General features: G+C 44.3%; 1 long non-coding RNA gene across 1 annotated transcript in view; it reads right to left on the reverse strand.

Moving 5' to 3' along the window:
* The window catches only part of LOC141085780 (uncharacterized), a 53,288-nt gene extending 30,493 nt beyond the window's left edge, over positions 1–22,795 (reverse strand). The window contains exon 1 of the long non-coding RNA XR_012231406.1: positions 22,713–22,795. This is a non-coding gene — a long non-coding RNA (uncharacterized lncRNA). The remainder of the gene's footprint in view (positions 1–22,712) is intronic.
* Positions 22,796–27,760: the final 4,965 nt, after the last annotated feature.

The raw sequence follows: 27,760 nt of genomic DNA on the forward strand, positions 1-27,760 counted from the left end.
AGGCTCATTCTTTTTGCGGAAAATGTGCGGCTGGTACCCAGGGTCTGGAGGAGAGGAGACTTTCCTCTAGGCCCTGGGTACCATATCCCTGGTAAAAAAAAGAAATAAAATAAAAAATTGTAGATATTCTCACCTTCCGGTGTCCCCAGGCCTCAGCGATGCTCCCGGCAACTCCCGTTCCCAGTGATGCCTTGTGCGACAATGGCCTGTGATGATGTAGAGGTTTCGTGAGACTGCTACGCCATCAGAGGTCATTGTCGCAAGGCATCACTGGGACCGGGAGCTGCCGGGAGCATCGCGAGGACCGGGAAGGCTTAGTGCATAGGCAGCATCAATAGTAAAAAGTTGGTCACACTTGTCAAACACTATGTTTGACGAGTGTGACCAACCTGTCAATCAGCATGCGGATTTTTTGCGTATTTCCCGCGACAGGGAGTTGCGGAATTGCCACAGAAAATTCCCCAAAAAATCCACACGTGTGCACATAGCCTTAAGGTTTGGGTGTGTCAGTTTCTGGTGTGTAAGCATCAGAGCAGAAGGCTCTATGTATGTCAGATCTGTGTGAGACTGATCACAAGCCAGAACCAGAAAAAGCAAAACCACTTCACGAACCCACAAGTGATGTGGCGGTGCAGTGGCCCATGACAACATATTTGTTGCAGGCTGTTACGGACAATCCAGCTGCAAACTGGAGGAGAAAGTTATTGAGTTATTTTTGCAAGTTGCCAAAACAAAGACGTTTAAGTTGAATTAACCTGGGTCATTGCCTCATTTCTGCAGTGTCGTGGAAGCCATTGCATTACAGGGCATATAGATAATGCGGTGTATTCAAGAAAGTTTTTATTTTTACATTATCTTTCACAAAAAACTAATTTACGTACTTGACAATACCCTTGTAATGACCAGAGGCATCTAAAAATTGTTATTATTCATTTAGTGCCATTTATTCCATGGCCCTTTACATGTGAAAAAGGGGCACACAAAGACGAGTACAATAAAAATGAGCAATACAAGGCACAAACAAGTACAAAAGGAGAGAGGACCCTGCCCATGAGGGCTCACAGTCTACAGGGGATGGGTGAGGATACACTAGGAGAGGGTAGAGCTGGTCATGGGGCAGTTCAGAAGACTGAGGATCACTGCAGGTTGTAGGTTTTCCAAAAGAGGTAGGTCTTCAGGTTCCTTTTGAAGGTTTCCGTGGTAGGCGAAAGTCTGATGTGTTGGGGTAGAGAGTTCCAGAGTATGGGGGAAGCACGGGAAAAGTCTTGTATGTGGTTGTGGGAAGAAGAAGGAGATCTTGAGAGGATCGAAGGTTGCGAGTAGGTAAATACCGGGAGACCATGTCACAGATGTATGGAGGAGACAGGTTGTGGATGGCTTGCTGTCTCATAGTTAGGGTTTTGAACTGAAGCCTCTGGGCAATAGGAAGCCAGTGAAGGGCTTGGCAGAGAGAAGAGGCTGGGGAATAATGGGGAGACAGGTGGATTAGTCGGGTAGCAGAGTTTAGGATAGATTGGAGTGGTGCAAAAGTGCTAGAGGGGAGGCCAGAGAGTAGGAGGTTGCAATAGTCGAGGCAAGAGATGAGGGCGTGCACGAGCGTTTTTGCAGTTTTTTGGTGCCAGGCTGTGCGGGACTGTGCCGGGCTCTGCGGGGACTGTGCGGGGACTGTGCTGGGTTGTGCGGGACTGTGCCAGGCTGTGCGGGACTGTGCTGGGCTCTGCGGGGACTGTGCGGAGACTGTGCTGGGCTCTGCGGGGACTGTGCGGGGACTGTGCTGGGCTCTGCGGGGACTGTGCGGGGACTGTGCTGGGCTGTGCGGGGACTGTGCTGGGCTCTGCGGGGACTGTGCTGGGCTGTGCGGGGACTGTGCTGGGCTGTGCGGGGACTGTGCTGGGCTGTGCGGGGACTGTGCGGGGACTGTGCCAGGCTGTGCGGGACTGTGCTGGGCTCTGCGGGGACTGTGCTGGGCTGTGTGTGGACTGTGCGGGGACCGAACTGGGCTGTGCGGGGACTGTGCTGGGCTGTGCAGGGACTGTGCTGGGCTCTGCGGGGACTGTGCGGGGACTGTGCTGGGCTGTGCGTGGACTGTGTGGGGACCGAGCTGGACTGTGCGTTACCGTGCGGGGACTGCCAGACTGTGCTGGGCTGTGCGGGGACTGTGCGGGGACTGTGCTGGGCTGTGCAGGGACTGTGCTGGGCTCTGCGGGGACTGTGCGGGGACTGTGCTGGGCTGTGCGTGGACTGTGTGGGGACCGAGCTGGACTGTGCGTTACCGTGCGGGGACTGCCAGACTGTGCTGGGCTGTGTGGGGACTGTGCGGGGACTGTGCTGGGCTGTGCGGGGACCGAACTGGGCTGTGCAGGACTGTGCTGGGCTGTGCGGGACTGTGCGGCACTGTGCTGGGCAGTGCGGGGACTGTGCTGAGCTGTGTGTGGACTGTGCGTGGACCGAGCTAGGCTGTGCGGGACTGTACTGGGCTGTGCGGGGACTGTACCAGGCTGTGCTGGGCTGTGCGTTGACTGTGCTGGGCTGCGCGGGCTGTGCTGGATATTTCAAGGCGAGTAGTGAAATACTCACCAGGATTAGGGTACCGTGAGTACCGCATTACTCGCCGAGTACCGAATCCTAACGAGTATACTCGCTCATACCTAGTGATGGCGAACTCAGTCGAGGGGTTCAAGAGAGGCCTGGATGTCTTCCTGGAGCGTAACAATATTGTATCTTACAGTTATTAGGTTCTTTAGAAGGACGTAGATCTTGTGATTTATTCTGATGGAATAAAGACTGAACTGGAAGGACAAATGTCTTTTATCGACCTTGCTAACTATGTTACTATGTTACTATGTTTTGTGCCAGTCTGTTCCTGAAATCTGTGATTGTCTTAACAGTTTTGGGTTTTAAGAACCCATTCTACTCATTAGTTTAAGGTTGCAACGTTGGCCTATAAGTGAAGAAGCTGGAGAATTCAGCACGAGATCGGATGACGAGCAGCAGGAGAAGTCAATAGTGAGGTTTTATTTTTATCTATACATCTGACGTTCGTACCTAAGGGTTATATGTAATTCGGATGTTTGGAAGTTGAGGACTGCCTACCCCTTATTGAATGCCTATCTGGCCTCATATATGTTGATGAAACAACCTAGTTGATCATAGTTTGTATTTCGCAATGTAAATTCACTCTTTGCTGCCATAAAAAGATCTTACCATTGCCAGTACACTTAATTTACGCTAAAGATTAAACCTTACCACTCTTTTACAGGTTTTTTAACATTTTCCCATCCCCACAGAGGTAAGAATTGGGTGCAGAAGATAAAGAGAGGCATACTAGATTCCCGTCTTACAGTTGATGCATGAATATGTAGTATGTTATCATTAACCTCCGGCTAAGCATTGTGGTGGTAATAAACGCTTCATATGACAACCTTGTGATATTGTGCTTGATTTACATCTTATTACAGACACGTTGGAATCTGCTTGGTATGAGAGTCCATAAAATAACAGTGCGATCTCAAGCAGGGTAAGTATTAGAATATGAAGTCCAAAGAAAAATGCTGAACTTTGGGAGTCCAGATGGAATACAAAGTGGACACAGCAGGTCATAGACTAAATATAATATTTTATGGTTAAAAAGTTACTGAAAAGTATAAAAAGCAAACAGGCATGAAGTTAGAGGTATAAGTTTATGCAACACATGTCAACACTGAAACAGCAACTTCATCAGGTGTTAGAATCTATCTGGATCTAAGTAGCACCCAGGAATATTGCTTGGACATTGTAACAAGTCATGCCTGTAGTGAAACCTCCACCAGGGGGAGCTGGTGAGGGAAGAGAGGTTACACACCAAGAGCAGCAACCGTGAGCAACAGCACAGGTGCCACAGGTAACGAGAAAGAATAGTCAGACGAACCGAGTCAGAAACTAGCAGGTGCAGACGTACCAGAAGGAGCAGCAATACACGTAGTCAAAATACCAAGCCGAGGGTCAGAAAGCCAGAACATGAGCACGGGGTCCAAAACGTGAGGCGAAATACGTGGTCGGGGTACAAGCCGGGGGATCAGATGCCAGAGAGGGAACGTAACAGCAGAGACAAATACCAAGAGACGGGGTCAGAGATCAATCCGGGTCATACATGTGAATATCAGTCAAAGGCAGGAGGATCACCAAGGTACATGGGTCAGAGGCTCTAAACTGGAAGCTTGAGCTATCACTAACACTGGTCAGCAGGCTGTCAGAGACTGAAATAGCCCAGCTAGCTCCAGAACGAGGCTGAGGAGATTAACCCCCGCATGACCAGTCCGGAGTGAAAACAGCAGAAGATAAACTCCGGACTGGACCATGACAATGCCTATAGTTTAATGTATCAGACTTCCTAGTTGTGCAACTAAAGTGTTGCAAACAACGTATTTATAACATTACTTGCATAGCTTTTATATGAAAATTAAGCCACCATGTGATATATGAGGCCGTGCTTTACACGTGATCTCGCTTATAACTATGATTGATAACTTTGGAGAGGGGCATATGAGATACTCCAAAGGGAACAAAAAAGTGGTGTACATAGTGGGTCATCCAATATTCTGACTCCATAACTAGGCTGCAAGTGTAGGGTGCTTTGAGACACTATTTCTATGGCTGTCTCTATGTACCAATACTCACACGTAGTATATCATCAGATGGCAAGTTGGACTCAACTGCAGGGGGCTCTTATGAAGATTCCAGGAGAAGGTTTATTTTCCAGTTGAATTCTTGTAGTTATGTGCAAATACAGTAGGTAAAAATAACTTATTTTGAATCAGAGATAGAGACACTTGTGCTTGTTAACATGGCTGACATACAGAATCAGGAAGAAGAAGGGAGGGGTTACTGACATCAGAGTTACATCAGATTCCAGAGAAGAGCAGCAGCCAGCGAGGAGAGGTATTTCATTTTTTTAATATTTGAAACATTATATGGGACCCATTATATGTGGAGCATCACGTGGGGCTTATTATATATGGAGCATCATACAGGGCATATTATATATGGAACATCATATGGGGCCCATTATATATGGAGCATCATATGGGGCCATCATATACTCAAGCATCATATGGAGCCCATTATATACTGGAGCATCATATGAGGCCCATCATCTACTGTATGGAGAATTACATGGGACTCATTGCATATGGAGCATCATATGGGGTCCATCATATACTGGAGCACCATATAAAGCCAATCATACATGAAGCATCATATGGGGCCCATTATATATGGAGCATCATATGGGGCTATCATATACTGGAGTGTTGTGAGTTCATTTTCCCCTCCGTCACTGAGGCCTGGTGAACTCCCTATTCTAGTGAAGGAAGGTAGTGAGCCTGATTATCAGACACCTGGGACTAATGAAGACGATTGGCTGAGTGGAGTCACTGACTGGATTTAAGGCAGCCTACGCCCTTTCTGCCCTGCGGGTGATTTCTCTGTGGACTCTTGGACACCAGTCTGATTCCTGCTCTCCTAAAGCTAAGTTTTCTGTTTTGCCTTTTTGCATCTAAGATTTGTTTTTTGTTTTTCTTGCTTTTTGGATTCTGCCACTCCCTGCTGGAGTGTGCAGTGTTCCTTGAGCTCTGTCTTCTGAAAGTACCTGAGCGCTGATTTAGTTTTTGAAGCTTAGTTGCTTCAGGGCCATTTTTTATATCAGCTTGTTGGCTTTTGTCTCTGATAGGGTTTTGGCAGATTGCAGACAGCAGCCTTCCTATCCGTTCCTATCTAGGTAGTTTTTTGGCCCCGTCTTTGCTCAGCCTGTCTTTCTGTCTGTGTAAGTGTTTTCATCTTGCTTCACCGTCATTATATGTGGGGGGCTGCCTTTTGCTTTGGGGTCTGCTCTGGGGCAGTTAGATTTCCCCTTTCCTTCTTTAGGCCTATGTATCTCTCCGGCTGTGATCGAGGGGTCTAGGTCATCGTAGGAACCCCCCACGGCTACTGCTAGTTGTGTTGATAGGTTCAGGGGTCTGCAATCTGATAGTTGCCAACTTCTCTGGTTTTCAGGAATTAGCTAGTATTTCTGTTTTTGCCTCCTACGGTGACTCAATCATAACAGAATCACCCGCCCAACCGCATATCCTGGGGTACTCAATAGCAGGAAAGAATTGTGTTTAAAAAAAATAAAAAAAAGTGTATATTCTTTCCTCTATATCTCTGAGGCCGTAGGGGGAATTTTTTTTTTTCTCTCAATGAAGATAAAGCAAGTGTCTGATCATGTGGAGCAGCTCGCTGCTGAAGTGCGAGGAATTTCCGCCTATCTTGCTCGTTCACATGCTGTTGAACCAAAGATCCCCACACCTGATGTATTTTTTGGGGATCGATCTAAATTTTTGAGTTTCAAAAATAATTGTAAATTATTTTTTGCTTTGAAGCCTAACTCGTCAGGGAGCCCCGCGCAGCAGGTTAAAATTGTCATCTCTTTGCTGCGCGGCGATCCCCAGGATTGGGCGTTTTCTTTGAAACCAGATGACCCTATTCTGACTAATGTGTACGCATTTTTTCAAGCCTTGGGGTTGCTGTATGACGAACCTAATGCTATTGATCAGGCTGAAAAGACCTTGTTAGCATTGAACCAGGGTCGAGGATCTGCAGAGTTGTACTGTCAAAGGTTCCGAAAGTGGGCGGTCCTTACTACCTGGAATGATAGTTCCTTGGCTGCTCTCTTTCGGAAGGGTTTGTCAGAAGCCGTAAAAGATACTATGGTGGGATTTCCTGTTCCCTCTGGTCTGGACGATTCTATGTCTTTAGCCATTCAGGTTGATCGGCGTTTACGTGAACGCAGGATTACACGAGAGGTGTTGCCACCGGTTGAACAGACGTCTGAACCTATGCAATGTGATAGAGTTTTGTCTAAGGCGCAACGTCAGGAATTCAGAAGGCGTAATAAGCTGTGTTTTTTCTGTGGAGATGCCTCACATGTTATTTCTGTTTGTCCTAAACGTGAGAAACGCTTTGCACACACGTTTTCTGTTGGTGGGGTTCATCCTAAGTCTCTTTTGGCGATTACTCTGATCTGTTCCCTGTCCACATTTTCCGCCAAGGCTTTTGTGGATTCGGGAGCAGCGCTAAACCTAATGGACTTGGATTTTGCTAAACGTTGTGGATTTCCGTTGACACCTCTGCAGACGCCTATCCCTTTGAGGGGGATTGATGCTACCCCTCTGGCTAAAAATAAACCTCAGTTTTGGACCCAGTTGGTCATGCGGGTCGCCCCAGACCACCAAGAAAATTGCAGATTCTTGGTGTTGCATGGTCTGCATGATGCTGTTGTTCTGGGGTTTCCCTGGTTGCAGATTCATAATCCAGTTTTGGATTGGAAGTCTGTGTCTGTGGTGAGTTGGGGTTGCCGGTGTACCTTTAGTGAGGCTCCGGCTTTTTCCACCTCTCCTCAGTCGCATGAGGTTCCTGACTATTTGGCGGACTACTATGATGTATTTAGTGAGAATGAGTCTGCGTCCTTGCCTCCTCATAGGAGTTATGACTGTGCAATTGAACTAAACCCGGGGTGTAAATTTCCTAATGGTCGGCTCTTCAATTTATCTGTTCCCGAGCACGAGGCTATGCGGTCCTATATTAAGGAGGAGTTGGAGAAGGGTCATATTAGACCATCCTCTTCACCCTTAGGTGCCGGTTTTTTTTTTGTGGCCAAGAAGGATGGTTCTTTAAGGCCTTGTATTGATTATCGTGCCCTCAATAAAATTACTATTAAATATCAGTATCCGTTACCCCTGATTTCGGATCTATTCTCTAGAGTCAGAGGTGCTTGCTGGTTTACCAAGCTTGACCTCAGGGGGCGTATAATCTTATCCGCATTAAGCAGGGGGATGAATGGAAGATGGCGTTTAATACTCCGGAGGGACATTTTGAGTACCTGGTGATGCCTTTTGGGCTCACTAATGCCCCTTCTGTCTTCCAGTGCTTCATGAACGATATTTTCCGAGACTTTGTCGATAAATTTTTGATTATCTATCTGGATGATATTTTGATCTTCTCCAAGGATTGGGATTCTCATGTGGAACATATTCGGACTGTGTTCCGGATCTTGAGGGAGAATTCTCTGTATGTCAAAGGATCAAAATGCCTTTTTGGAGCACAGAGAATTTCTTTTTTGGGATTTATTTTGTCTCCGTCAACTATTGAAATGGACCCGGCCAAGGTACAGGCCATTTATGATTAGGTTCAGCCCACTTCTTTGAAGGCCCTCCAGAAGTTTTTGGGTTTTGCTAATTTTTATCAGAAATTTATAGCAAAATTTTCTAGTATTGCCAAACCATTGACTGACCTGACCAGGAAGGGTGCGGATGTGTTGAATTGGTCTCCGGAAGCGGTTGCTTCCTTTCAGGAGCTGAAGCGTAGATTTACCTCCGCCCCGGTTCTGCGGCAACCTGATGTCTCACTCCCATTCCAGGTAGAGGTGGATGCTTCTGAGATTGGTGCAGGAGCGGTGTTGTCCCAAAAGGATCCGGTAACATCTAAAATGAATCCCTGTGCTTTCTTTTCCCGTAAGTTCTCTTCATCTGAACGTAACTATGATGTGGGGAATTGGGAACTGTTGGCCATGAAATGGGCATTTGAGGAGTGGAGACATTGGTTGGAGGGAGCCAAACATCAAGTTGAGGTCCTCACTGACCACAAAAATTTGATTTACCTAGAGTCGGCTAAATGCTTGAACCCTAGACAAGCTAGGTGGGCCTTGTTTTTTACACGTTTTGATTTTGTGGTCTCTTTTCTTCCTGGAACTAAGAATGTCAAGGCAGACTCCCTCTCTAGGAGTTTCTTTGCTGATTCTCCTGTGGTGACCAAGCCTGCCACCATCTTAGGCGAAGGGGTAGTTCTTTCTGCCATCTCGCCCGATTTGAGACTTGCTCTGCAAGAGTTCCAGGAGGACAAACCTGAGCGTTGCCCCAGTGGAAAGTTGTATGTTCCTGACCAGTGGAAGAAGAGGGTGATGTCTGAAGTTCATTGCTCTGCATTGGCTGGTCATCCTGGTATTTTTGGTATTAGAGATCTGGTGAGTCGCTCTTTTTGGTGGCCCACCTTGTCTCATGATGTCAGGAATTTTGTGCAGTCCTGTGGGACTTGCTCCCGGTCTAAATCTTGTTCTCGCTCTAGTGGGTTGTTGATGCCTTTGCCGGTCCCCAGGAGGCCATGGACCCATATTTCAATGGATTTCATCTCTGATATGCCGGTCTCTCAAAGAATGACTGTTATTTGGGTGATTTGTGATAGGTTCTTTAAGATGGTTCATCTTGTACCACTCCCTAAGTTGCCATCTTCCTCTGAGTTGGTGCCTCTGTTTTTGCAACAGGTGGTTCGCTTGCACGGGATTCCTGAGAACATTGTATCTGACAGAGGAGTTCAATTTGTATCTAAATTTTGGAGGACGTTCTGTTCCAAGTTGGGAATTCAGTTGTCCTTCTCCTCTGCTTTTTACCCTCAGACCAATGGGCAGACAGAGAGAACAAACCAGACCTTGGAGTCGTATTTGAGATGTTTTATTTCCGCTGATCAGGATGATTGGGTTTCATTTTTGCCCTTGGCCGAATTTGCTTTAAATAATAGAGCTAGTTCTGCCACTTTGATGTCACCTTTTTTTGTAACTTTGGTTTTCACCCTCGATTTTCTTCAGGGCAGGTGGAGCCTTCTGCCTGCCCAGGTGTTGACACTGTGGTGGAGAGAATGCACCAGATCTGGGACCAAGTGGTGGATAAGTTATCTCTCTCCCAGGAAAAGGCCCAGCGGTTTTCCAATCGACATAGGACCATTGGTCCCCAGTTTAAGATTGGTGATATGGTGTGGTTATCATCAAAAAATATTGCTATGAAGGTGGCTTCTCCTAAGTTTAAGCCTAGATTTATTGGACCTTACAAGATTTTGGAGATTATTAATCCGGTCTCTTTTCGTTTGGCTCTTCCTGTCACATTTAAGATCCATAATGTGTTCCATAAGTCCTTGTTGAAGAGGTTTGTTAAGCCAGTTGTGCCTGAGGTGGCGCCTCCGGACCCTGTATTGGTTGAAGGTAACTTGGAATATGAGGTAGAGAAAATTCTGGATTCCCGTCTGGCTAGACGGAGACTCCAGTATTTGGTTAAGTGGAAGGGTTATGGTCAGGAGGATAATTCCTGGGTCTCTGCCTCTGATATTCATGCCAAAAGATTGGTGCATGCCTTTCATCGGGCTCACCCTGATCGCCCTGGTAGCGTTGTTGAGGGTTCGGTGACCCCCTCCTCAAGGGGGGGTACTGTTGTGAGTTCATTTTCCCCTCCGTCACTGAGGCCTGGTGAACTCCCTATTCTAGTGAAGGAAGGTAGTGAGCCTGATTATCAGACACCTGGGACTAATGAAGACGATTGGCTGAGTGGAGTCACTGACTGGATTTAAGGCAGCCTACGCCCTTTCTGCCCTGCGGGTGATTTCTCTGTGGACTCTTGGACACCAGTCTGATTCCTGCTCTCCTAAAGCTAAGTTTTCTGTTTTGCCTTTTTGCATCTAAGATTTGTTTTTTGTTTTTCTTGCTTTTTGGATTCTGCCACTCCCTGCTGGAGTGTGCAGTGTTCCTTGAGCTCTGTCTTCTGAAAGTACCTGAGCGCTGATTTAGTTTTTGAAGCTTAGTTGCTTCAGGGCCATTTTTTATATCAGCTTGTTGGCTTTTGTCTCTAATAGGGTTTTGGCAGATTGCAGACAGCAGCCTTCCTATCCGATTCCTATCTAGGTAGTTTTTTGGCCCCGTCTTTGCTCAGCCTGTCTTTCTGTCTGTGTAAGTGTTTTCATCTTGCTTCACCGTCATTATATGTGGGGGGCTGCCTTTTGCTTTGGGGTCTGCTCTGGGGCAGTTAGATTTCCCCTTTCCTTCTTTAGGCCTATGTATCTCTCCGGCTGTGATCGAGGGGTCTAGGTCATCGTAGGAACCCCCCACGGCTACTGCTAGTTGTGTTGATAGGTTCAGGGGTCTGCAATCTGATAGTTGCCAACTTCTCTGGTTTTCAGGACTAAGGCCGGTTTCATATTAGCGCTTTTTAAGCGCACGCACGGCCGGGGGTAGCTCCGCCCCCGAGCCGGCTCTCTGCCCGGCGTGCCCGCCCCTTGCTTGTAGCGCCGCCTCCTAGCGCACAGCGGCGCCTGCGATCGGCGCACCCTATCTTTAGCATAGGGTGCGCAGATCGTGCGCAGGCCGTGCGCTAGTTGCGCTTTGACCTGCGCTGCGCACTTTTGACGGTGCGCCATGCGCGCCAAAATCCGAAAAGTTTGATTTTGGCGCGCATGGCGCACCGTCAAAAGTGCGCAGCGCAGGTCAAAGCGCAACTAGCGCACGGCCTGCGCACGATCTGCGCACCCTATGCTAAAGATAGGGTGCGCCGATCGCAGGCGCCGCTGTGCGCTAGGAGGCGGCGCTACAAGCAAGGGGCGGGCACGCCGGGCAGAGAGCCGGCTCGGGGGCGGAGCTACCCCCGGCCGTGCGTGCGCTTAAAAAGCGCTAATGTGAAACCGGCCTTAGCTAGTATTTCTGTTTTTGCCTCCTACGGTGACTCAATCATAACACTGGAGCATCATATGGAGCCCATCATATACTGGAGCATCATATGGGGCCATCATATACTGGAGGATCATATGGGGCCCATCATATACAGGAGCATTATATAGGGCCCATTATATATGAAGCAATATATGGGGCCCATCATATACTGGAGCATCATATGGTGCCATCATATACTGGAGCATCATATGGGCCATCATATACTGAAGCATCATATGGGACCATCATACACTGGAGCATCATATGGAGAATCTTATGGGGCACATCATATACAAGAGTAGCACATGGCACCCATTATATGTGGAACAATATATGAGGCCCTTTAAACAATACATTGGGCCTATCATATGCTGGAGCATTATATGGGGCCCATCATATACTATATGGAGCAATATATGGGGCTCATTATGTATGGAGCAGTATATGGGGCCTATCATATATTGTATGAATCATTAAATGAGACCCATTATGTATATAGCCTTATATGGGGCTCATTATTCTGTATGGAGCAATATATGGGGCTCATTATTCTGTATGGAGCAATATATGGGGCACATTATTCTATATGGAGCAATATATGGAGCACATTATATTGTAAGGAGCAATATGTGTGGTCCATTTTTCTGTATAGAGCAATATATGAGGCTCATTATTCTTGCCTCTTACATAAGTTGTCCTTGGTCCAAATATGGGCCATGGGCTGAATCTGACCCACACAGTCATTGTATTTGGCCTGCATCGCAATGGAGGCACAATTTCTGGGGTAGTTGAGGGCTTAAGTTCTTAGTCTGGGAGGGGACCAATAGCCTCTTCCTAGGTTATTAATAACAGCCTGCAGCTGTTTGTTTAGCTTTTGCTGGTTAGTAAATATAAGGGGGACCACACATCATTTTTTTTGCGGTCCCCCATATAATTACCAGTAAAGGCTAAGCAAATAGCTGTGAGATGATAATAATAGCCTGGGAAGCTTCATGGCTGTTAGCCCCTTCCCAGTATATAAACATCATCTCCAAGCTGTTGGCTTTCCCTCAGCTCGTTAGTAAATTGAAAGGGGACCCGACAGCTTTTTAAAATTTATTTATTTAATACACACAGAGCTGATGCTGACCGCAACTCCTATCAGAGTCACCTGGTCTCACTGATTGCAGGGAGACCAGGCGATAATGATGAGAGCTGCATTCAGAACCCGGCACCTGGGAACAGCGCTAATTGCACTGCTTTTCCCAGGCGCTGGTATGTGTCACACTGATGCGGCACATGAATGTCACAGATATGTTACATATAGACACACGGGCACAGATGGCACCGTACTGGTTTTTCCAGTACTGGTACTATCAGGAAGTGTGAAGGGGGCCTTAGATGGTTTTGAGAAACCTCCCCGTTCTCTCTACCTTGCATTTAGTCAAGGTGAATGAGCACACATAAAAATGGTGATTATCGTCACTTGGAAACATGCTGGCGATCAGCTGATGAATGCACATAATGCTTGACTGTTGCATGATTGGATCGTATTAACCGGCATTAAAATCATTGTTAGTAGCAGCGCACCAACCCATGTAGATGTGGGAACTGCTGCCAATAACATGATGCTGCGAAAACTCATATTAACAAGAATACTGTTCTCGTCAGCCTGTGTAAACAGGTCTGTAAATATACGCCAATCAATATGAATAAGGCCTCCTTCACACGTTCGTGTTTCCAGTACGTGAAGCATACATTTTTTTTCACAGATACCACATGCACCCATTATAACTTATGGTGCTTTGTACGTGTCCACATCCCAGATGATAAGGGACAATGAAAATTTATGGGTCCATAAAAAACACATACAGCACATGGACGGCATCCGTGTGCCATCGATGTTTAACATTGCAAAGTATAGGACAATCTTTGTAATTTATTTCTTTATCCATACTGGAAACGGACATATGGAAGACACTGACGACACACTGATGGAAAACACTGATGACACCAGTATTGGCTTTTCACGTAGATACATGTGGAAGAAGGTGCTCTGGTCAGATGAAACCAAAATCGAACTTTTTGGCAACAATGCCAAACGATATGATTGGCGTAAAGGCAACACAGCTTATCACCCTGAACACACCATCCCCATTGTCAAACATGGCAGTGGCAGCATCATGGTTTGGGCCTGCTTTTCTTCAGCAGGGACAGGGAAGATGGCTAAAATTGATGGAAAGATGGATGGAGCCAAATACAGGACCATTCTTTCAGAAAACCTGTTGGAGTCTACAAAAGACCTGAGACTGGGACGGAGATTTGTCTTCCAACAAGACAATGATCACAAACATAAAGCAAAATCTACAGTGGAATGGCTCACAAATAAACGTATCCAGGTGTTAGAATGGCCAAGTCAAAGTCCAGACCTGAATCCAATCGAGAATCTGTGGAAAGAGCTGAAAACTGCTGATCACAAACGATCTCCATCCAACCTCAATGAGCTCGAGCTGATTGCCAAGGAAGAATGGGCAAGAATTTCAGTCTCTCGATGTACAAAACTGATAGAGACATACCCCAAGCGACTTGCAGCTGTAATCACAGCAAAAGGTGGCGCAACAAATATTAAGTTAAAGGGGCCGAATAATATTGGCCCCCCCCCCCCATTTTTCAGTTTTTGAATTTCCACAAAAAATGTAAAATAAGCAATAAATTTAGTTCAAATTCACAATTGTGTTCCACCTCCTGATTCTTCATCCAAAATTTACATTTGGTATCTTTATGTTTGAAGCATGATATGTGGGAAAAGGTTGAAAAGTTTCAGGGGGCTGAATACTTTCGCGAGGCACTGTAACACTGTAATCAAATTGGAAACCATAAGCCTGTTGACAGATGCACTTTAAGACAACAGGGAGTGGGCAGATATGTCAGTTTTGTGGATGTGAGCCTAGGTGCCTAGTTGGCAAACAATGGTGTAGAAAATAAAGTAGAACAGGTGATTATTATGAAGGACTTGAGAGTCAGATAGCACAAGGTCATAAACATCTAACATTTGCCTCTACAGAATAATCCTTCTGAAAAGAGTAGGACATCTGAGGAACAAGCTACGAGGTTGAATAAATGCACAGAAGGTTATGTATATTCATACAATCAGCCTTTATGTGACATTGAATCGAGTGTTTAAGTAATTTGGTAGCTGAGATGGACTGACCATTCGGACAGTAGGGCAAAGCCTGAAAACTCATAGCAAGCAGTGGCTCACAATAAGTTGTCAAGATAAAGTGCATCAATTTTAGGTGAAGGTCTGCCTGGGGAGTAATAAGGCTTCATTAATTGCTTAGAATGGAGGAAAATAAATCAATGCTCAACAATAAAAATGAGGAAATCCCCCGGAATTAGCTGTAGATAGAGAAGCTTGATTGAGTCATCAAGTTCAATTTGGTCTGAAGAAAATTAATCTTAATCTGAAGGGCCCTGATACGACTCTTTTTGTGCGCTAAGATATTCCAAAGCATATTACAGAGAGGGGATGGAAGGGGTTAACAAGACCCAAAAAACACATCATACTCATCCGTCCTTGGACCGCACCTTAATCATTTTACCGCTTCTATCGCTACAACTTCCCAATCTTCTAAGGCCTCTTTCACACTTCAGTCTTTTGACGTCAGTCAAAATCCGCCCTTTTTAAAAAAAAAAAAAAAAAAACGGATCCGTTTTTTGTTTTAGCGGAATCTGTTTTTTTCTCATTGACTTGCATTAGGGACGGATTGCAACGGATGGCCGTCCGTTGCATCCGTCATTTGACGGATCCGTCAAAATTTCAGCGTCCGTCGTCTGGATACAACGGACATAATAACGTTTTTTGTCTGCGATGAAAAGACGGCTGGTGACGGATCCGTCGCCGTCCGTCACCTGCTATAATGGACGCCTACGGGTGGCGGATTCGTCACTGACGGAAACCAGTGACGGATTCCGTTTTTTTTAAACTGAGCATGCCTGGAAAAATTTCTTAATGTAACCCCAAAAGCCGTTCTGGCACAGAAAATTTTCTCTCTCTTTCTCTCTCCAAACAAAGCGGCCCTCTACCAGACAGGCCCTTCTGGAATTTGCCAGAATTGCCAGATGGCCAATCTGGCCCTGCAGGTGAGTACCTTCTTGACTCCAAAAAGAATGTAGCAAAATGGTTTCAAATGACGGTCATTTTCTTGAAACCGTGTGGATCAAACCTAATAACTTTTGGATCTGCCAAAACTAAAAAATTCTGAGGAGATTTGTAAAGAATTTTATTTGTTGTAAATCTATTCATTCATCTGTATCCACTGATCCCCGGATGCTCCCGCCCCACGGCTGCTCTGTTCCCTGATGATCCCCCCTTTCGTTTTCAGAGAAGACCTCCTGTCACGTGGACATAGGACTGCCACAGTAAATCACCAAAGAGGTGAACTCTTCTTGCCATTTAGCGAATCTAAAAACTAAACTTTGTTTTGGAATATTATCCTCAAAATATAAAGTATTAGGAAATTTATCCTCGATAGGAATATACAGATGTAGCAATCCTTGACCACCTTGGCACATATTCTGGCACACCTACGAATGGCTGGTACATTATAAAATGTAGGTGGTTAGACCACGGGCAGAGGTGCCATTGGAGAAAGGCTCTCTGTGAACAGGCGGCTATATTGTAGCTACAACGGTCCCAGTGCAACAGTAATCTGTAGACACATAACGCAGTCTACGTTCCGTACTTTTCTACCTCTACACTTTGTGACAATCAGGTCACAGATAATTCCTGTACTTTTACAAGCTGACATGTAAGCTCGGACTGGCACACTGGGTAACAAGGCAAATCCCCCGGTAGGCCGCTATGCAGGATTGAGCCCTCAACCCTCTATATGAGCTGTAGTTGGCACAAAACACTTGCTTCAATATGTGCAGAATTACAGAATCTCATTCATTCATTTGTCAAACATCCTATTTTGTTAGTATATAGAAACATAGGTAGATTTGTGAATGAGGTAACGTAATATTAAACAGAGGGCCCTCAAAGTCAACGTTACTGGTGGGCTCTTGACACCCCTGCCCGACACTGCGGACATGCATTTTGTCTTTGTTGAATTCATATTATTTTGTGCCCAAACCATAATTTTTGGAAAAAAAGTTTTATAATAGCAAGAATCGAAAATTGCAGAGTACTGTGCTTTGTAAAGATTATTTCTGAGACTGGCCTCTATTGGCATCTTCTGTATTGCCTATGCACAGAGTGATGTCAATAAACTTTATTATGGTTTGAGCAGCATGAATTGAGTTGCAATTTCGCTTTAAGTTTAACCTGCTGATTCGGCCCCTCACCTAGGGGAAATTAATTGCCTACCCCTACCTGGGGCATTGCTTCACCGTAGGACAGTACAATGAGTGCTTATATGTACAAGGTTATACACTGTAAATGCACCAAGGCAGGCTTGTTTTTGTGCATCTCTAAAATATTTGCACACAACTTCTTTTTTCAAACAGGTAACTGTTTGTAACCCCACCTTAAAAAGAGCTTAAAGGGAAACTGTCAGTGGGTTTTTGCTATGTAATCTCCCGAAGAAGCGAAAGCGAAATGCGCGTCGGGGCAGAGGGACACCCTTCATGTGACACGGCAGCGCGGTCTTTACAGATATTATACCGTGTTTTTATTATTACTAATTGCACTAATTGAATATATAATTCATTAACATCTGGTCATATTGCTGTTTAGATTGTCTCATGAGGTGGGATTAATTCCCTCTTCTTTGTCCTTGCACCTTTCTTCATATTATATTCATGATTTTACTTATGTTTCAATAATATTATATTTTTATTTAATCATTGAGTGTACTTCACTTTATTCACCGGTACATCACATAGGGGTGAACAGAGGTGGTATGTAATCTGAGGGTAGCATGATGTAGGGGCTGAGAAATTGATTTTAGCGATGTGTCACTTATTAGGCTGTATGCTGTTATTCCAATACAATAAGTATTTTATCAGCAGGAAATTATTACTGCCGGACTAGATGTCTCGTGCATCCTGGTCCAATCAGGTCCTTAGCACAAATTAGCAGTTATCTGTCAATATATAATACAGTGAACAAAGAAAGCTGCTTATATCACAACTGCTGCACCCACTAAACTTAGTGACACCTTTCTGGAATCAAGGTCCCTGCCCCTACATTATGCTGCTCTCAGATGAAGTAGAAAAAAACAGGTAACAAATTCCCTTTAATAAATGCTAAAAACAGTGCACATTATACACTGCAATGTAAAAATAACATTGCTGTTCATACATACTGTCTTTTTTAGCTTTTTTTTAAACCTCTTCAGGCTTTGAAAGCCTCAAAGCAGTTAAAAGAAATGTCCTGACCATTCTTCAGGTGACTTCCACTTCCAAGGTTAAAAAAAAGAACGCAAAAAAATTAAATAAGAGTCATTAAAAAAGACTCTTCAGGAAAAATACCGCTAACATTTTCCTGATGTGTTTTGGAAATCGGGGCCAAAAAAAAACCATCTTGTGCACGTATCATTATAGGTAGTTTCCTAGTCTATAATAACAATGTTAATAGGCTATGTTCACATGTTGCGTTTTTGCTGGGGGGGGGGTTTCCGCAGGCAAATCCTGGCTTATTGGCAGTAAAGAAGATGCTTAAAAAATAGCAGGTTATGCAACGTTTTTTTTTTTTGCTGCGTTTTTTGCTTTTCTTTTCTCTTTGGCTATTACTGGATTCGCTTTGTGCTTTTATCACTAGTGCAGCAGCGCCCCTGGTGCCTATTCCCGGTATCTGCTCCAAATCCTGACAGAATTGAAGACAGAACTTGACACGTGTGAGCGTGTTGCTCACGGCAAAAAGAAGTGCATGCAAATTCACGCAGTCATGCATCAACACGGAAAGCAAAGCCCGAGCAATCGCAACGAGTCTCTTTCTCTGAGTCAGGAAATTACACTCACAACCTGACATTTTGGGCAGCCCAGCACCTATCTATATACATAGGCACGTTTTATTCTGCCTTGCAGTTACCTTGGAAACAGAATGTCGGAGCCTACATGCTTGCAATACAGCTTTTATGTTAATATATTGCAATGGTTATACATGGTTTAACCCCTTTGTCAACGTGACGCGTTATGTAAAATTTTGCCTCCTCTGAAATGGGGAAGGTTCAATGTGCGCTTGGCACAGAAAGCAGAAAAATACGACGGAGGATCTGAGAGGCACTGTCAGCTCCCCCCTTGTTTGGTGCTAATGAGGGGCTATTAAGGGTTGGCATGGCCCCATGCTCCCAGCAACGTACAAACCAGCACATTGCATCCCTTTCTTTCTGGTTTTCACAGGATATCCAGTGTGGGAAAATTTGGAGTGTTTGAGCTGCATCTCCTAATTCTCCTTCTTTGTGCCATCAAACCTTTTCTGCAATGTGAGCCAAGTCAGAACAGAGGCGTCTCAGATGCCGGTGCCTTTCTCACAGCCTCTGCCGCTCCGATATTGTTTTCTTGTCAAATCCTTTTCCAGTGAGGTGCGGGGTGCAGGAACTTACCAGGGGGTCACCATAACAGCATCATGCGGTGTTGGACTAACGCACAACAGAAAATAGACTTCTGGGCAGAATATTATCTTTAAGAGGTTAAGTCACTGAGCGCCTCCCTTATGTCCTTCCTGATGACTCGCGCTTTTCTACTAATACTGTTTTGCTGCTTTTAAAGTAAGAAATAAGAAAGAGTAACTTTTTTGCAGGGCTCCTTGTGGTCCACGGGCTTGTGAGATGACGCTTTCCCATAAAATTTAATTTTAATCAATTGAATTTAAGAACACCTATGCCCGTGAACAAATGATCAAAATAGACAAAAAATTATTAAAGCCCTGTTAAAGGCTACAATAAACTATCTGCACCCTTCTTTGCCATGGAGGTTGGCACCCTAATAGATACGATTGTTTGGCGCCCCCACTCAACGTCGACTGACCCTGTCTCCCCTGTCTCACCCTATTCTCACAGGTGGGAAAACAATGCCAAATAGATAAGATATGAAGGAAGGGAAAAAAAAGAGATAAAAACCTTTAAATATAAACAGAATGCAATGCGAGAGTAACCAAGGCAATAAGCCCACGAATATAATTGGAATAGAGGTAACCCTAATTGGGGCTACTGATGCTAACCCTCACAAAAAAGCAATAATAGTTTGCCTATTCATACACAATGAGCCAAAACCACCATAAATTGCTATCAGCATGATTGGCAAAATAAACATGCAAAAAAGACATAAAGTCCAAGCAATATAATATTAGCAATATATGGCAGAAAAATAGATAATCGCCTCTAATAATAACAATGAGAAAAAGAAGACCACTGATGGTGCAATAGAATGTCCTTTTTGCATATTTATTTTGCCAATCATGCTTTTTTAATAATTTTTTGTCTTTTTTTGATCATTTGTTCACGGGCATAGGTGTTCTTAAATTCAATTGATTAAAATTAAATTTTATGGGAATACATGTTCACAAAAAATATTATGCTATATTCCTTTTTCTATATAATGATTTTGTGAGATGACGCCACTGCTTTCATGGTTCTTCAACATCGCATTTTTTTCCCACGTTCATTGGTCCCATTGGTGTTTATATCCGAACCCCACCGTAAAACGGGATTCGGGCTTGTATGCCGACATGGCCTTGGTAACATTGCTGCTTTAAAGTAAGAAATAAGAAAGAGTAACTTTCTTGCAGGGCTCCTTGTGGTCCACGGGCTTGTGAGATGACTCCACTGCTTTAATGGTCCTTCAACATCGCATTTTTTTCCCACGTTCATTGGTCCCATTGGTGTTTACATCCGAACCCCACCGTTAAACGGGATTCGGGCTTATATGCCGACATGGCCAATGGCTATGATACCGACAATGTCAACATTGCTGCTATAAAGTAAGAAATAAGAAAGAGTAACTTTCTTGCAGGGCTCCTTGTGGTTCACGGGCTTGTGAGATGACTCCACTGCTTTAATGGTCCTTCAACATCGCATTTTTTTCCCACGTTCATTGGTCCCATTGGTGTTTACATCCGAACCCCACCGTTAAACGGGATTCGGGCTTATATGCCAACATGGCCAATGGCTATGATAACGACAATGTCAACATTGCTGCTATAAAGTAAGAAATAAGAAAGAGTAACTTTCTTGCAGGGCTCCTTGTGGTTCACGGGCTTGTGAGATGACTCCACTGCTTTTATGGTCCTTTAACATCGCTTTTTTCCCACGTTCATTGGTCCCATTGGTGTTTATATCCGAACCCCTCCGTTAAACGGGATTCGGGCTTATATGCCGACATGGCCATTGACAATAATGATGCCAACAATGTCAACATATGCTCTGTCGTGCACCATTTTCAGCCGTATACGCCTATTGGAGACGAGTACCAAGACGTAGTCTACTACACAACTTGCTGTTCGCCTCCAGTAAGTGTATATCCTTGAAGGTATCTTCCTTTTAGTGCATAGAGGTTTTTTTTCAACTTAGAGGAACACTACCCCCCAATCTCCAGGCTTCCTGCCTACCTAGGGGCAGTACACTCCTGCTTGATTGACAGTTGACCTGTGCAGTCTCCAATGCTGTAGGCAGAAAATTCCTTGTCTCTGCAGCATCAAAGGAGCGCAAGGGCACTGAATCTGGTTGGATCTAGCCATCCTGTTTTAGAACAGCACTTACAAGCTCTACTGAAAAGAGCGTATAATTGCTACACTGCTGGCTAGGAACCTGGCCACCACTGATTGACTGCACACATAGCCGGTAACAGAGTCCACAAGCAAAAGCACTCAAAATAAAAATCCCTCATTTTTTAGTGATTGGAAAGGACTTTTAACAACAAATAGGTCACAACGTTGCCTGTTGGAAAATCCCCACATGTGTTGCACCTGTCGAACAGCCTCAAGACATGCAGGTGCGGGGACTCCAACATATTTTTCGAGCACTCTGAAGTCAATTGATTCGCAGCACCAGGGCATGCTCAGATGACACCTTATCCGATCACGTTCGCTCATCATGCAGATCTTTTTAACTATAGCAAAAGAAAAAAATCCATCAAAGATCAACTTTCCCACAAATATCTGTTTCATCACAGTTTTCAGTCATCCAAAATCTGTAGTGTATGGCCAGCTTGAATCTGACGGGTCAGATATTGATACTTTAATTGCCTATTTCATGCACAGTTTTGATCATTAGCTGCTGAATTTCCTTTTTTTTTTTTTGAGCAGGCAATTAAGTGACCGTTATTCCATACAACCCAATACATAAAAGCCGGAAAGAGGACATTCCGTTAATTTTTATAATCGAGGCTAAAAGAGCAATGGAGACTAATGCTCATGTTAACAGAATCTAAACATCTCTCTGAATTGGAGTCTCTCTTGATATACAAGTTATGTCAAATATATGACTTTTCATTGAGTATTTACAAGTCTCGCCAATGGATTTTTGTTCTTGGAAAGTATCCTTGAGAATTGGCTAAAACTCTTTGTTATTAGCTGCTTTGTCTCAGCTATTGAGTCTTGTTATGACTTCGCAATATTCTGACATCAGCCTTTTCCGTTATACTCGCAATGGTTTTATATTCATGGATTTTCCTCTTCGTGTGAGCATAGGGATGAATGTGCTTAGCCAGAACAACTCACTAATTACCGTAATCTTCGGTCTTCCAAACTGATTTCATACAGAGGAACATTTTTTTTTTAGCACATATAATTAGGTATGTGGCTTGCAGCTAGACTTTTCTCTAGTTATCATGACATCTCTGATGCTTCAAATCTTCTTAACTTGTAACTATAAACTTGTCAACACATGACAGAAGGACGATAAGCTGCTTCTTAGTATTTTGAAGTGTAGTACAAAACTTTTTCCAATGCAGCTAATGAGTTGCAATGAGTAAACATGATTCGATTAGGTGTTATCTGAGCATGCTCTGGTGCTAACCTAGTGTCTTCAGTGTGCTCGAAAAATATGCTTGAGTCTCCAGAGCTGCATGCCATGTGGCTGTTCATCACGGGGTCACGTAAGGCCACATAGATAAATAACACATATCCTGAAATGGCTGCTCTCACTGCCACAGCCCCAAACCTCCCCCTCCTTCTCCTGCTGTCCCTTTTATGTCTTCGGCATCTCCGTTCTCTGCCCTACTCCCCCAGCACAGATGCCAGCATACTCACTGCCACAGTCCCGTGCCTTGTCCTCGCCCTCCTGCAGTTGCTCGGGGTCTGCGCAGTGCTCGCAGATTGATCCCCAGGCACTGTGCTTTGGGCACACACAGTCCTGGAATCTTAAAGGGACAGCACACGACATCCTAAAGTGTCCCCAGCCAATGACTAGGGAACACTTATTATTTAAGGCACCTCCACCTAGTGGGAGATGCCTGTGCAATGGCAAGTTTGTTCCTTAACACTCTTGCTAGTTCTTAGGTCCCAATGCTGTGTTCCTGTATACCTGCCTGTCTATCAGCCATGCCTGCCAGCCTCGATATCTGCCGTGCCCACCAGTCTGTCTGTCAGTCTTGCACACCGGCTTGCCTACCAGCCCGTTCTGCCTGCACCTACCAGGGCTCATCTATACATCAGCCGGTCCCGTCTACATCAGTAGTTTCCGCGGTTCTATAGTGCTTGCCTGCAGCAACTGGAACTTCCTTTGGGCTGTCCCAGCTACCGATCCCTAGGAGGTCAGTTGCCTTCTACTCAAGGTCAGTCCTGGTGTAGCACCTGGTCCACCTCTTTAGTCTCTCCTCGTATCATGGTATTGTATGCCGCTGTGCATCCGAGGTCGGATTGGGTGCGGCTCCTAGTTACGCCCTTCCAGGCTTTCCTTGGCCCCCGGCAAAGTGGTTCTACCACCCATCCCATTGCATACAGTAAGTCTCCTGAACTAGTTAATTCTCTCACATTACCATAGTGAGTTTCCTAACCTACGCAACTCTACTCCTTTGCTGGACTACTATACAGTTCTACAATAAACTTCAATGGCATTCCCTGCTTTGCCTCATTGCTAAGTCTACTCTGCTGCACCACTATTTCGACTCCCACTATTTCGACTCTCCCTCATCAGCCTCCCTATACTGAGCCTCCGACTTACCATGACTCCTTTGTTGACCAACCAGCCTGCCCTGCTTCTGCATCAACATCATCTGTCTGTGCTGCACAAATTCTCCTCCACACCAAAGGCTTTGAGGATCCATCTCACCCGATGAGATATATAATTTTGCATGCATTTTATTACAAACGTGAGACATTCATCACACAAATGACAATGTCTTATATTAAAATTCATCTTGTCCAACACTTGCTTCTCTCCAATAGGAGACATCAAGGGACAGTCAGACTGTCTCCATTTACATTAGATTTTAAATAGGCTCCATTAAAATTGGTGGCATCAGCCAACCAACATCCATTGTGTATGGTGAGCTAGGAAATGTTTAGGACTTTAGGTTCATGTCCCTTTGACCCCGGTATTTAAATAACTTTGCAATTCTAAGGTTTGTGCTTTAACTCACTAAATCTGGAAAGAACTGTTATTATACAGCAAAGATGTAGCATCTGGTCCGTACTTCTCTCAGATTATATCGTAGCAAGGGGATTTCATGACTACTAGACTGTGTCTGATTCACATGCCGCATTATTTCGCTGATGAGAAGTTTAACATCTGGAAGATTTAGAAATTCCCTACTATAGTCTCGATAGCACAAACCTCTACACTTGACACACTTCATTAAAGTCCGCTCTGTGTCTTAGAATAGATTACGTCTTTGGCATGGTGCACCGGATCTAAGCTGCTTTCAAAGGAGATTCATGGACCCAACACCACAATCCTTGTCCCCACCATGTTAAAAACATAGCGCTAATCACAGAGGATTAAAGCACAAAGAGATCTCATTAGCAGGCTTCATTTCTACAATGTGATTAAATTAAGTATGTATCAAGGAGGAAAAACAATTACCGGTGTCACAAGACATTATGAATAGATTTCTATGCAGTGTTAGTGTGCACAATGATCAGTTATTGCTTTAGTTTTTGATAGGTGTGGCCACAATATATGGTGCACACCCTGTTCACATTGGCAACTCCACCTAGGTAGGAATTCTTATACCTTTGTACCTTATTAAAGATGTGTCCAACCACACATTTATGCAAATTTCTTTAACAGGGATGTCCAGATTTAAAATTTGCATTGTTAAATGTTCCTAAATACGCAAGTTAAGCAATTTACTGGGCAGCACTTTGGCTCAGTGGTTAGCACTGTGGCTTTGCAGCGCTGGGGCCCTGGACTCAAATCCAACCGAGTACATGTGCAAGGAGTTTGTATGTTCTCCCAGTGTTTGTGTGGGTTTCCTGTTGGAAAAATGTGGAATTAATGGCGTTATATAAGTGAGCAAAAAAATATATATTTACTACTATATCTGTTTCTGACATAGGAAATTATTTCCTGTGTTGGCAGACTGCTAATTTTATTAGCTAAGCAAGTCCCATTTACTATCACAATTGATGTACAGGCAGAGAAGATAATGACTTAGCTATCAGTTGCGATTCCACCTTCACATTACACCTACAGGAACTTTTTGACATCCCATTCTAAGTCCATAGGCATTAATATGGAGTTGGTCCCTTTGCATCTATAACAGATTCCACTCTTCTGAGAAGGTTTTCTATAGGTTTCTAGAGATGTATGTGGGAATTTTTGCCCTGTTATCCAGAAGAGCATTTGTGAGGTCAGACACTGATGTTGGAGAAAAGGCCACAACTTCCATTCTTCTTAATGGTGTTAAATGAGGTAACGTTCAGGGCTCTGTATGAGTCAGCCAAGTTTTTATTACACCAAACTCCCCCAACCTTGATTTATGCTTTGGTTTGAGAAACTGAAAAGGCCCTTCCCCAAACGATTCCACAGAGATGGAATCAGTCATTGGTCGAAAATGTCTTTGTATGCTGATCCATTAAAATTTCCCGTCACTGGAACTACGGTAAGTGGTCTAGGTGATGCATGAAAAACAAGCGCATAGCGTTATCTATCTTCCACCAAACTTTATAGTTTGCATAATTTTGGTAGGCAATGTTCTCTTCGACTTCTCCAAACCAAGACTTGCCCCTCAGGCTGCCACATAGAGAAGTTTGATCCTTTACTCCACAGAACATATTTTCACTGCCCCAGAGTCCAGTGGAGGTGGCTTTATACCACTCCATCTGGCATTATGCTTGGAGATGAAAGACTTCATGCAACTGCTTAGCTATGGAAGCTTTCTACTTGGTGAATGTATCACATGTCATATGCCAACATACCAAGAACATGCCAGTGTTAGAGTATGTTCCCACGGTCAGTAAACACTGAGGGTTGGACACTGCGTACATCCACAGTGTCCAACCCGCAGTGGCCAGATGTTACAACATAGTGGATGGGATTTGAAGAAATCTATGAGTGCACGGACGCCTCTGGCTTACCTGCATCTTTCCAAACTGCAGCATGTCTATTTATGTAGCGGAGACGCTCAGTCTCTGCTGTGTAAATTACCAATGCACTTTCATTAGATGCAGTAAAACCGCATTATCTTCTTAGTCACATGCGTATTAAGTGCAGGAACACAGCTTACTATACATGTATACTAATGTAAATAATAATAACAAAAAAAAGGAAAATTTGGCACACCAACCTGTGTAATAAAATCTGAAAAACTTTATTAGACTAACAAGCCATATTAAAATGGAAAAAACCTGACGCGCTTCTGGTGCACTAAAAGCACCCTTACTCATAGGCTGTGCTCACCAGCAGAGCGAGCACCCACCTGTGTTTTTTCAATTGTGTTGGACCCAGCCCATTGTGGGTTTATTCTGTTGACTGAGTGCAAGCTCCCAGACCTCTGCCTCCTGCACTCCAAATTTAAATAATGGTGTACCTTGTTTCGGCCAGAAGTTCACCTAAACTGCAGTTTTCGCAATCAATCAGCAGGGCACGTGATCGCTGGGGAAGGGGTTATCTATGGTCACTAGCCAAGTTCTCATGATCAGCTGATCAAAAGAACTGCAGTGCATGTGACCGCCGGGGACTGAGTTATTTCCAATGATCATCTTCAAGCTCAGTTGTGTCTGGATGTCAGGCTGAATGGTGGCATAATGCCCTGATGTACCAAAACAGTGGAAACCCCCCACAAATGACACCATTTTGGAAACTAGACCCACCCCCAAGGAACTTATCTAGATGTGTGGTGAGCACTTTGAACCCCCCAGTGCTTCACAGAAGTTTATAACGCCCAGGCGTGAAAATAAAAAAATCGTATTTTTTCTACAAACATGATCTTTTAGTCACCAATTTTTTTATTTTCCCAAGGGTCACAGGACCACAAAAGTTGTTGTCCAATTTGTCCTGAGTACGCTGATACCCCATATGTGGGAGAAAACTACTGTATGGGCTCGGAAGGGAAGTAGTGACATTTTGGAATGCAGACTTTGATGGAATGGTCTGCGGGTGTCATGTTGCTTTTGGAGAGCCCCTGATGTAACTAAACAGTGGAAACCCCCACAAGTGACCCCATTTTGGAAACTAGACCCCCTAAGGAACTTATATAGATGTGAGGTGAACCCCCCAGTGCTTCACAGAAGTTTATAACGCCCGGGCGTGAAAATAAAAAAATCATTTTTTGCCACAAAAATGATATTTTTGCCCCAAATTTTTTATTTTCCTAAGGGTAACAGGAGAAATTGGACCCCAAAAGTTGTTTAGCAATTTGTCCTGAGTAGGCTGATACCCCATATGTGGGGGTAAAACACTGTTTGGGCGCATGGAAGAGCTTGGAAGGGAAGGAGCACCATTTGACTTTTTCAACTCAAAATTGGCTGAAATTGAGATCAGACGCCATGTTGCATTTGGAGAGCACCTGATGTGCCCAAACAGTGGAAACCCCCCAATTATTACTCCAACCCTAACCCCAACACACCTCTAACCCTAATCTCAGCACTAACCCACCCTAACCCTAATGGGAAAATGGAAATAAATACATTTTCTTTTAATTTTATTATTTTTCCCTAGCTAAGGGTGTGATAACGGGGGGTTTGATTTACTATTTATGGCGGGTTTTATTTTTGGCAGCTGTCGCACGCTAAAAGACACTTTTTATTGTAAAAATAGTTTTTGCATCACCACATATTGAGAGCTATAATTTTTCCATATTTTGACCCACAGGTCTTATTTTTTGTGGGATGAATTGACGTTTTTATTGGTATCA

The sequence above is a fragment of the Dendrobates tinctorius genome, unplaced genomic scaffold (assembly GCF_039654945.1).
Source record: "Dendrobates tinctorius isolate UK_male_01 unplaced genomic scaffold, ASM3965494v1 ptg000029l, whole genome shotgun sequence".
NCBI classification, from domain to species: Eukaryota; Metazoa; Chordata; class Amphibia; order Anura; family Dendrobatidae; genus Dendrobates; species Dendrobates tinctorius.